Genomic DNA, 12,083 nt, shown 5'->3' with positions numbered 1-12,083 from the left:
AGACGAATTTTCCAAGCGCGAAAGCGCGAAAATAATCGTTTTCGTTTACCGAGAAGCTAATCGCGAGAATCGGTCATTTCATCGGAATTACGAGTACCAGGAAAATTCGGTGGCCTGTTTTCTTATTTCATTTTTGTGTTTTGAATTTTTTCAAACACCAAAAAAAAATACGCGCTCGTTCGTCCGACTAAAATTTGATAATAAAATTGAGAAAATGGAAATTTCGCAGCAACTTCAACCATCATTATGTTCTCCAAAGTATGTACTCCGACTTGGACTCGTCGCGTCGCGTCGCAGATAGGTACAATTACGAGTACATACATACGCTATAAGTAAACTACCGAGCTTTTTAAAACTCATTTCCATCGCTCGGCACAAGACGAGGATTTTTTTACCGTACACTACAAGGTGGTTGTTCGCGTGAAAAGGGTATATTTTTTCAATTAAGGAGCTTAAAGTACTCGTTAATTAGAATCGAATTTTCCCGCAGATAGGACTCTTCCCTACGGGTTTTTTCTGTCTCTTCCTTTGCTCGCTAATCCTTCGTGTCGACGTCAGACCCAAGAAAAAAGCTCTCTCAATTATTATTGAAACGATTCCGCTCTCGAGACTCGAATTACGAGACTTGATATTCTGCCTCGGTCTCGGCGCGGTGTTGCGGCTGCTTTTTAAACGGTGCATTTTTTTAATGGCTTTAAAACAAAAGTTGACATTTCACGCGATTTGTAAAGAGGAAATATCGTACGTCTATATGTATACTCGTACCTTAATTATTCCTTCCATGACAAATCAGCCTGGTTTTGGCATCACGCGTTTAGGGCCGTCCAGAGGGAGGGGGTGGCAAAGGGGCAGTGCTTTCTGGAGGGTCCGCGGCAAAAGAAAAGCCTGCGATGAAAGAAAAAAACGTGTTTTTTACTCGTACGAGTATTTCTCAAAACACAAATTTTCAAAAGTTTTCGCCCTCGCTTCGTTCTGGCCTGTCTTCCTTTTTTTCTCGAATCAACTTCTTATAAAAAACATCGTTTTTAGGCCTCGCGAAATAAAATTTTCACCCTCGCACTTCGTTTCACTCGGGCCAATTTGTTTTTTGTTTTAAAAAAATCACATTTGGGCCCAAAAATCCAAAACAGAAAATGGAAATTTGTTTAATCATACGAATACGATATCAATCGGCAAAATTGGTATTTTTTCCTAATACGCGTATCAATCGACAATTTTTAGTCGAACCTACCCCCTCCCCTTCATAAACCCTTTATGTTTGAATTTTGCTCAAAATTGTTTCGAAGGGTTCGAGTGGGTAAGGTTTTGCTGGGTTTTGAGAGCGCTGGGTACGAATACCGAGACATTTTTTTGTTTCGACCGCTTCAAGGTGCTCATTGACCCCTCCCCCTCCCCCTCCACCCAATTGAAAATTGAACAAAATCGTACGACATAATAGTGTTTCTGTTTTGGGTTATTGACGGAGGTGCCGAATACAAATATATAAATCATTCTATTTTTTTGATTCAGCGTTTTCAAATACTCGTAACAAGGAGGTTTCCCTCATGTTGGAAAAATATTTTTTTATACGTTTTCCAAAAATATGATCCCTCCTTTTGCCTATCAAATGATAAAGATGAGAAATCGCTCAAAACGGTGACAAGTATAGAATTTTTTATTAAACGAATACCAACAACACTCGTGCAACGATTCGTATAGATTGGTCGCGTGGCGCGTGGCAGCGACGACGTCAGCAGCAATCAGAGATGGAATGAAAAAAGGAAAATCTTTTTTCGCGCTTCTTTCACGTCGTCGTCGCCTTCATCGCCCATCAAGTCGACTTACTCGGTGCGGGTGCGTTGTTCGTTCCGCGTTCTGCGAACGTCGCTGGTCGCTGGTCGGGTGGTCGCCCGTGTCACGAACGTCGTGAATAAAAGCCAATAAAATTTAGCTAATTTTACTTTAGTTTCTAAGAAAACGATGTTTTTTATTCGTTATTAAAAAATGGTGAAAACCGCAGTTAATTGTTTCATTTTTTCGCAATTTATCATTTTAAAATCATTTTAATTTACTCAAATTTGAGCAATTTGAGATATGGTAGCAGAGCTAAAAGTGAAAATAATCGTTCGCGATTAAATCCATGAAGTAAATCATTATGGCAATTGTGCCGCGCATTCCGCATTCTCACACGTGTTTTTTGCATTTTTTGAACATTTTTTAACGCATTTTTTGACGCATTTTTACACATTTGTTCGTTCTCACACACGCATTCATTCATTCACGCATCATGGCACTCGATCAAACACTCGAATCAGAATTCAACATTTGGTTGGAAAACCTAAACACATCTGTAACGGCCGTCACAAACGCATTAGCAACAACACCGGTAAATATTGAGCAACTTAGAAACAGTTTCGATGAGATGGAAGTAGACGCTTCACAACTCGAAGGTTTTCGTCCAATATCGAAAAAAACGCTTCCCTACGATTTTACACAAGCATTGGGTCCATTAGCTTCGGCCAAACGTTTATCCGCACGAGCAAATCGAGTTCTTGTTAAAGCTGGTGAAATTTCAGTTCAACTGAACACGACACCAGTTAATAACAACATCGCTAGAAAAATTCCGGAAATCGAAATTACGCCATTCGATGGAGATATTACTCAGTTCAGCAGTTTTATGGAAGCATTTCAGCTCAAATATGGTAACGTTCCCATAACGAAAAGTGAGAAGTTACAACATTTGAAATCGTTATTGATTGGTGGACCGGCCAAAGTTATTGCTCACCTAAAGTTGAGTGACCATAATTTTGATCTAGCAATTTCCAGTTTAAAAGCTGAATACGAAAACGAAAAAGAAGTGGTATCCGCCTTATACATCAAACTGGACAATCTTCCACGCTCACGTAACACAACGGCAAGTATTTCCGAAACATATTACGAGTTAGAAGGTTTATTGACTGCTCTTAAGTCACATGGTCAAAAACCTGATGATTATGCGCCTTTACGGGACAAAGTTTATTTTAAATATCCATTCTGGCTAGTGCAAAAAATATGTATTCAAAGCAAACCATCGATTTCCGAATTTCAAGCAGAAGTTTTGAAATACGTTCAGTTACGGAACAGTTTAGAAGCGTCAGCTAAAGCACACAATATCGTTCTCAACGAAGATTCTCGTCAACATGCCGTAACTGCAGCACTCGTCACATCTACACCTCCGACTTCGTCGCATTATAAACCACCAACGAGTACCAGTAAACAGGATCGACCTATTCCGTTTTGCGTTTTTTGTAAACAAAAACATTATTCCAACGAATGTACAGCTTTTCCTACAGCAACGGAAAGGCGCAATCAGCTGAAAGACAGATGTTATCGGTGCCTAAGCAAAGAACACAAGCAACCTGCCTGTACAAAAAACGTGACCTGTCGTTTTTGTAAACAAATAAATCGTCATCACGCATCTTTGTGTCCTGCTCAATATGATAAAAAAGATGTAACATCTCATTCAAACAAACCCCCGATAACTGAAACGGCATCCGGCACCAGCGGCACTGGCGACACTGAAAATAAACACACCAACGAAAAATCTGTCAACTTTGTACGTACGCATCAAGGCGCTCATACTACGGCACTTTTAACTGTTATTAATCCAACCAATCAACGAAAATACAACGCTCGCATTCTATTCGATAACGGCAGCAACGATACGTACATAAGTGAAACAGCAGCTCGTCGATTGGGTTTAAAATTATCTAAATTTCAAACCACACCTGTCAAAGTTTTTGCCGTCGATCAACCGATTAAAATACGCACTGCATCAACTTCGTTCATCCTGAGCAATAATAAAGAATTTAACGTAGAAGTTGTTGCTGATACCATTCAACAAGTACCTCAAGGTGTTCATCTATTCGAATACAGCTCGTTCATCGAATCATACCCAGAACATGCCGATAAAAAATTCATTAACCCAGGTAAAACTGAACCGATTGATATTTTACTCGGAAGCGATTATTATTTCGATATTATCACGCCTGAATCGAAGATTACGGTCAATACTGGTTTGCATCTGTTTAATACTCCATTTGGCTGGATGCTAGTTGGGCGTCAAGCTAGTAATTCACATCAGAAATCTGCTCTCTTTCAAATGTCTCCGTCCGCAGCTATCAAACAGCTGTGTGAATTAGATTCTCTAGGAATCAAAGAACCTCCGTTATCCGAGATTCAGCAAGAGCAAATCGCTTTGGAGCAGTTTTATGAAAACATTGAGTTCACAGAGAAACGATATCAAATACGTTGGCCATGGAAAGATTTTCCCCCTTCCCTTCCTGATAACTTCGGTCTTGCAGTAGGACGATTAAAATCATTGCAACGTAAGCTCACGGACGAAAATTTCAACAAATATAATAATATCATAGAAACGCAGTTAAAAGCTGGTATCATCGAAGAGGTAAACGAACGTATCGAAAAATCAGCTGTTCAAGTACACTACTTACCACATCACCCTATCATCACACCAGAGAAGTCTACATCGTTACGAATAGTTTACGACGGATCTGCGAAGGTTTCAAAAGCAGCAAAATCGATCAACGATCTCATTTACAAAGGCAGTAATTTATTAGCAAATGGTTGTGGAATAATATTACGTGTTCGACTTCACACTATTGCACTGATAAGCGACATCGAGAAAGCATTCCATCAGCTGATGATTCATCCCACAGACAGAGATTTTGTTCGGTTTCTTTGGTTACACGATCATCGTTTACCTGCAACTGGAAAAAACCTACGTATTCTTCGTTTTGCCAGAATTCTGTTTGGTATAATTGCTAGTCCTTTCATCTTGAACGCAACCGTACGTTATCATCTCCAGAAATACGCAAAAATATTTTTCAAAGTGGTACTACTGATTCTACGAGACATTTACGTTGATAACGTTATCACTGGTGTTCCTGAAAAGAAAGAAGCGATCGAATTCTATCACAATGCAGTGAAAATTTTTGAAGATTGTTCGATGAATTTACGTTCATGGTCGACTAATAACGAAGAAGTACGCGCAGCAATTCCTGCTGAAAAATATAACAGTTCGAAAACAGTGTCGATTTTAGGCATTTCCTGGAATCCATATCGTGATGTTTTGAAAATACAAAGTATGCACGTTAGTGAAAAATGCACCACTATGCGACAAGTAGTAAGCGAAGCAGCGATGTTTTTCGATCCGTGTGGTTGGTTTGTTCCTTTATTGATTTCTGCGAACATTTTTATACAGAAATTGCATGTTGAAAAATACGATTGGGACGATATTATCTCTGAAAACTACGTTAATCAATGGAAACAAATTCGACAAGAATTGATTCTAGCAACGCAAACAACCCTGAAACGTTTTCAGTTCGAAATGGAAGATATTTCTTCTGAATTCGAACTTCATGCATTCTCAGACGCATCCGAAAAAGCGTACGCATGCTGTATTTATGTTCGAAAAAAAGTCAACGATGAAGTTCAAACGTTTTTTATTATGGCGAAAGCGAAAATTGCGCCAATCAAACCAGATTATTCCATTCCTCAGTTGGAGTTATTTGCAGTCATTTTGGCTGTGAAAACTATTTTATACTTACGTGATACATTACACTTGCAATTTAAAAAGCAAATTGTATGGTGTGACTCGAAATGCGTTTTGAGCTGGATTTTAAATAATAAAATCTTACCCGTTTTCATTCAACGAAGAATCGATTTTATCAATAATGTTGATAATTTGGAATTTCGGTATATTCCAACTCATGAAAATCCAGCAGATATTTCCACCAGAGAAATCACTTTCGAGAAATTACAAACGTCAAGATGGTTTCAAGGTCCAGATTGGCTGATAAAAAACAGTGAAATCTGGCCGCCTCCATTTATACAAGATAATACTGTACCTGAACCTGATAACAACGAACCGAAAGCTACAGTTCTACATACGACAACGACAGTTTCGAGCTATCCGTTCGGTATTGATCCGGAGAAATATAGTTCATATTTGAAGCTATTACGAATTACTACCTACATGACGAAGTTTGTTGCTGATTTCAACTATGTGAAAATTCGCAAAATCTTTCCCACACGACATACTCTGTACTCAGCTCAACAATTGTGGATTAAAGCAGAACAGTTGAATCATTATTATGACGTTTTCGCCGCACTTCGAGAGAAGAAAAGTCATAAGCTCATTTCGAAACTCAATCTATTCATCGATGACGAAGCTGGGTTATTACGTTGTGGAGGAAGATTCAAGTATGCGCCTCTCTCACCTAATGAAAAAGCACCGATCTTGTTACCTCGAGCCAACAACTCATCATTTGTGAAGTTACTCATACACCACGAACATGAATTACTGTTTCACGCTGGCACAAGTTACACTTTGCATTCGATTCGCCGCAGGTTTTGGATACCTAGTGGCAGACGCGCAGTGTTTAATATCATTCAAAACTGCCCAAAATGTAAACGATTCATCGCACGTCCATTCGATCAACCTCAGCGATCCGATTTGCCGTCATTTCGTCTCCAAAACATGATAACACCTTTCCAAAATGTTGGTATCGATACTTTTGGGCCCATTTACGTGAATAATGTGAAACGGTACGTAGTAATAGTAACGGATTTAATTATTCGCGCCATCGAATTAGAATTACTACCAGACATGACAACAGAGGAAGTATTCTTGGCATTGCGTCGTGTGTTTGCTCGTCGTTCTACCCCCCATCTCATTTTATCTGATAACGCGCCGCAGTTCAAGGCAGTAGAACGAGCATTTCAAGATATATTTACTCACGAGTGGAAATGGAAATACATCCCAGAACACTCACCCTGGATGGGTGGCGCATATGAGCGTTTAATCGGATTGACAAAAAGTGCTCTTTTTAAAACCTTCCATAACGTTGCCCTGAACGAATCGCTTATCAGAACCGCACTTGCGGAAATCGCATCAACGTTAAATGGAAGGCCACTAACTTACGTATCCGCAGATTCGGCTGAAAACGAGTTAGTTTTAGCGCCAAATCATTTCCTGAAAACTCATTTCGAAGAGGAAAATCACTCGGTCACAGCTGAGCAGCTTGGAAAAGCTGAACATGTTATCAAGCTGTGGAAACAAGCAAACGAACTTGGAGACAAATTTTGGTCAATGTGGAAAACCTCCTACCTCGAACACTTACGAAATCAATCGTTAGTTCATCATTTTCCGAAAAAGGTGTCCAAAAATCAACCGAAAATAGGCGAAATCGTTCTCATCGCCGAAAAGAACATAAAACGAAACAACTGGAAAATGGGAAAAGTCGTGAAAATTCATCAGAGTGATGACAACGAAGTCCGATCACTTTCCATTAAAACGAAAAATGGAATTATCATTCGTCCATTATGTGAGATTTATCCATTGGAATTATCTTCCGATTCCGAAGCTCCTCAGAATGACAGCATTCCAATGGAAAATCAGTTACAATCTCCCGATGATGATTGGGATGAGCCAGAGATTTCAGTAGAAGAAATCTTCGAATAAATTTAACTTTATTTCATTTTTAACCTGTATTTTTACCTTTTATTTTACATTTAAATTTCGATTTTTCGATTTTGACTTCGAATTAAGTTGTGTTTTTTACATTTTTTTTATTTTTCGTAAAATTTTGTATCATTTGGCATTTTCAAAATTTTTTTTCCTCGCCTGGAATGTCACGAACGTCGTGAATAAAAGCCAATAAAATTTAGCTAATTTTACTTTAGTTTCTAAGAAAACGATGTTTTTTATTCGTTATTAAAAAATGGTGAAAACCGCAGTTAATTGTTTCATTTTTTCGCAATTTATCATTTTAAAATCATTTTAATTTACTCAAATTTGAGCAATTTGAGATAGCCCGCGCCCTAGGCTCGCCTTCAGTTATAGTTTTTCATCGCATTGCATCGTCGCATAATGAATTTCATCAAACGTGTACCGTACCTGTACCGGTACCCGTACCCTTACCGACGGGACGCGACGACGATGTGACATTTCGTATTTTACTTTTCGTCGCTGTCGGTGTCGCTGTCTCTCTCCTCTCCACCGGTCACCTGCTGAGACGTTATCTCAAACTTATGACATTTTAAAGGCGAAAATGACGACGGATGTGACACGACGACGTACACGTAACTCTCGCTACGAATCTTGTACGTAACAACTATGTACCGTACAAGTATGTGATGTATGTACTATGTACTTCCACCATAACAACCACCCACACCCTTATACATACGTACATACGTATTATAAGCATGTATATTTACTTATATCCTACTTTGTACGCGAACGCTATTCTTCACCAACCTACATACTTTCTCTTGAAGATGAATGGTGAGGGTTGGTGGGGGAGGGGAGGTACAAATTATCGAATTACTTATATTATTATTTCTAGATATTCGTGCGAGCAAGAAAATAAAATAGGTAAGCGTATTATAATGGCCGTTTTGTTAACATCCAACCAGCCATAATTTTTCCCTATAGCTCCCACGTCCCACAGCATTCAATATTTTCTCTCGCCCTCTCCGCGCATATTATTCGTACTACGAGTATTATACGTATTATTAGTACATCAAACTTACGTAATCATTTTCAACTTCTATACACACACCTATACGGTGCAAATTTGATAGGTACTCAGCTACTCACCTGAAACAAACAGAAAAGTTGGTCGATTAATAATTGAAAGTCAATCGATAGGTACAATGGTACATATTAAGTATTGTTTTTAAAATTAAAGTATGAACTCGAAGTAGGTAGCGCAGTTTAGGATTAATTTCTAATCATGGAAGTGCAGAATCTCAAGACCACCTTTTCTGCTTTTCTATAGCGTCTAAATTCGCCTGTAGTAAACTACAGCTTCATTTAATATGTGCTTCATTAACACGATTATGAGTACTATGATTCGTACGACTCCACTCGATTCCGATTCATTCATTCAGTAGTCAGTGACAATTCGCAATAGCAGTTATTGGATCGATAATCGATATGTATTATGTACTGTCTCCGTATATGGAATACTACATAATATGCGTATGCGACCAAAGACCGGTTCGCAATGTCAGCCACCACTACTGTCTGCTGCCAATTGCAATCGCCATCAATACGCAATACCATCATCATCTTCAAAATCGATACCACTACAACGGCCATCATGATCTTACGTACGTGACGTATAAGTACGTCGTCGCGTCGTAGCATAGCTGTATCTACTACCTCCATCGCTCTTTCGACTGCAATCCCACACGTTTCACGGTGCACAAGGAGGAAAGAGGAGGGGCGAGCACTAAAAAGAAATGATATTTTTTCTCGATAACATTTCTCATATTATCAACTTATTTCTTCTTAATCTAGAAGAATATGCATTCCACTACCTATACTAATAAATGTCTTTGTTCCTGCGAATTGTTTCCTCCACGTTGAATGTCCACGCCGCGCGCAGCCACCTCATGAACTTATCACGCGAATACGATCAATGGCATCGCATCGCTGCAGGGAGGGTAGGAGATTCTCGTACTTCCAGGCTTGCTGAGATCCTATTTTGAAAATCAATTTGTTGAAAAAAAAAAGAAAGTAAAAAGTGTATTCCCCATAATTTTGGAAAAAAATTGAATTTAAATAAATCATCACTCATCAGTCATCAGCCATCTGGCAAATTAAAAATTCCCTCAAAAGAATGCAGAAATTGAAATAAACATTTGTCATAAATTTCGTCAGCTGAAAATTTTTTCACTCTGCAAATCAATTTTCTTCAAGACCCACGAAGGAAACATTCAAAAACAACATTTAATTCCTTTTTTTCGACAGCTTCTACAGCTCGCAAGGAAATATTTCTACATCATGACAAAAATGGAGTGAAATGAGGTCGATTTCGAAAAAATTTCATTTTGGAATTCTGAAATTCGGAAAAATTCTGAAGGAAAAAACTGAATTTGTGGACAGTTATCATAATTTTAATGTTTCTAAATTTGAAAACATTCTACTAATGATTATTTTGGTAATTTATGTTTTTTTTTTCCAAAAAAACATAGCTGGTGGTATATTCACTGATTAAAAACGATGACAATTCAACAGGGCTGGCACTCAATTTTTTGCCAAAAAAAAAAATTGATTAATTATTCTACGAGTAGTAACCGAAGTTTGATAGTGATCAAAAACCCGTGTAAAACATTTCAATGTCGAAAAAAAAGAAAAAACAACATTTCAATTAAATTTAATGCAAAAAAAATACGAAACAAAACGTTTCAATTAAAATCTGATAATGAAATTCGATCGAGACTCGAGTAATTTTTGTAAAAATCAGGTCTCTTCGACAATCTATGTACAAAAAAGCGAAACATTTTTTTCTAGAATTAATGTCAAAAAAGGAGACTACCTACCTACAAAAGTACACACGTATTTTGTAACTTTTTGCCTATTTTCGGGAACGAGTCGTCAAACTTTTTGCGAAAAAAGCGAAAATTTTTAGCAAAAAACTCGACCTTTTTTATTCTTGGCTGAATGCGAGACTATGACAATTTTACAAAAAAGGCGATGCTTTTTTTAGAAATTTTTTTTACGAAAAAAGGAACTTGAGCGTTTTATGGATAAAAAAGAAAATTTCCTAAAAAAGCTCGAATAGGTAACCAAAAAGTGATAAAACACGCATAAACCATTTTAGATGCAGAAAAAAATCACCGAAAAAAACATAAATTTTCATTATTTTTTATACTTAATTTAAAAATGGAACTCGACGGAAACTCGTAAAATTTTAATTAAAAATTGGGACTTTTCGAGAATTATTGGTAAAAAGGGTTGCTTCGGGGTGCTCAATTTTTGAAAAAAAACAAACTGTGATTAAAGCGAGACGATTTGTAAATTTTTTCGCAAAAAGCTGAAAAAGCATGAATTTCACAGTTTTAGTAAAAAGGAAGACTTTTTGGCAATTATTGACGAACAAAGTGATACTTTAGCGATACTCTTTTCCATCCTCTGCAATTTTTGACTACTGTTGTCAAAAAAAGCGAGACTTGTGAGATTTTTCTTGGAAAGAAATGAGACTTTTCGGAATTTTTTGCGGGAAACCACAACTTTTTAGAAATTTTTAGCAAGAAACGAGGCTTTAGGCAATTTTGAAAAAGGCATGGAGATGTTACTATACTTTAAACGTATTTTTGGCAACAAGTGAGACATTTTCTCTTGTTTTCTTCACGAAAAATTTCCGAGATTTGGAAAAATCGGATTTTGGAAAATTGAAAAAAAAGTAACTTTATGTATTGTGACCAAATTTCAAAAAAGTAACCAAAACCTACGTTTAGTAATTAGGCTACTTGAAATTTTTTTTCAATTTTATCGTAAACGTGAGACTACTTCACATTCTGCATTTTAAAAAAATGACAATTTTTAGCAATTTTTGGCAAGCAGCAAGCCTCGTGCAGTTTCAAATTTTTGAACTTTTTTACTAAAAAAAAGTAATCAAATGAAACGAAGAAATCGAAAATTGTACAGAAGGCTTCAGAATGACAAGAAAATTACACTGTGGGTGGGGGGGGGGGAGGGACAAACAAATAATTTTCAAGAATTTGCCAAGAAATCGAAAAATCAATTTGAGCATTTGAAATTTTAGGTATGGGATCTATGTGATATCTATCACGCTCTTCAAAAATCGCGACCCCATTCAAACCAATCTCGTGAGATTTTCTCTTGAAAATCAAATAGCCCTTACAGTCGCCCGTTACTCTATATACATTATCTTCACCATAAATGAACCATTCTCGAATTTCGGTCATATTTCGCGTCTTATTGATCACCATGCGCATTTAATTTCACGCTATATTTGATTTTTGATTTTCGTCTCGAAACATTTCTTCTTCTCTGCGAATCTTTGATCTTTTTAATTACACGATTTTCGTCTCATTTTTTGATAATGATCGCATTCGTTTAGGTTTTTCTGTTAGGTTCGTAGTACCGCATAATATGGGACACTTGAGACACGTATCGGCTTCCGTATATCGCATATCACATCACTATTGTAACAAGCGTGGTCAGTGTTCACCGTTCCCATTCTGCAATATTGTGTAGTGTGTACTGTGTGGTACTCTACCCAACTACT

The 12,083-nt window shown here is 37.4% G+C and overlaps 1 protein-coding gene across 2 annotated transcripts in view; it reads right to left on the bottom strand.

Moving 5' to 3' along the window:
- The window catches only part of Cdep (Chondrocyte-derived ezrin-like domain containing protein), an 83,733-nt gene that overhangs the window by 58,939 nt on the left and 12,711 nt on the right, over nt 1-12,083 (bottom strand). The window lies entirely within an intron of this gene.

This window comes from Planococcus citri, chromosome 3, assembly GCF_950023065.1.
Source record: "Planococcus citri chromosome 3, ihPlaCitr1.1, whole genome shotgun sequence".
Lineage (NCBI taxonomy): Eukaryota > Metazoa > Arthropoda > Insecta > Hemiptera > Pseudococcidae > Planococcus > Planococcus citri.
This window is presented reverse-complemented; position numbering and strand designations above follow the sequence as displayed.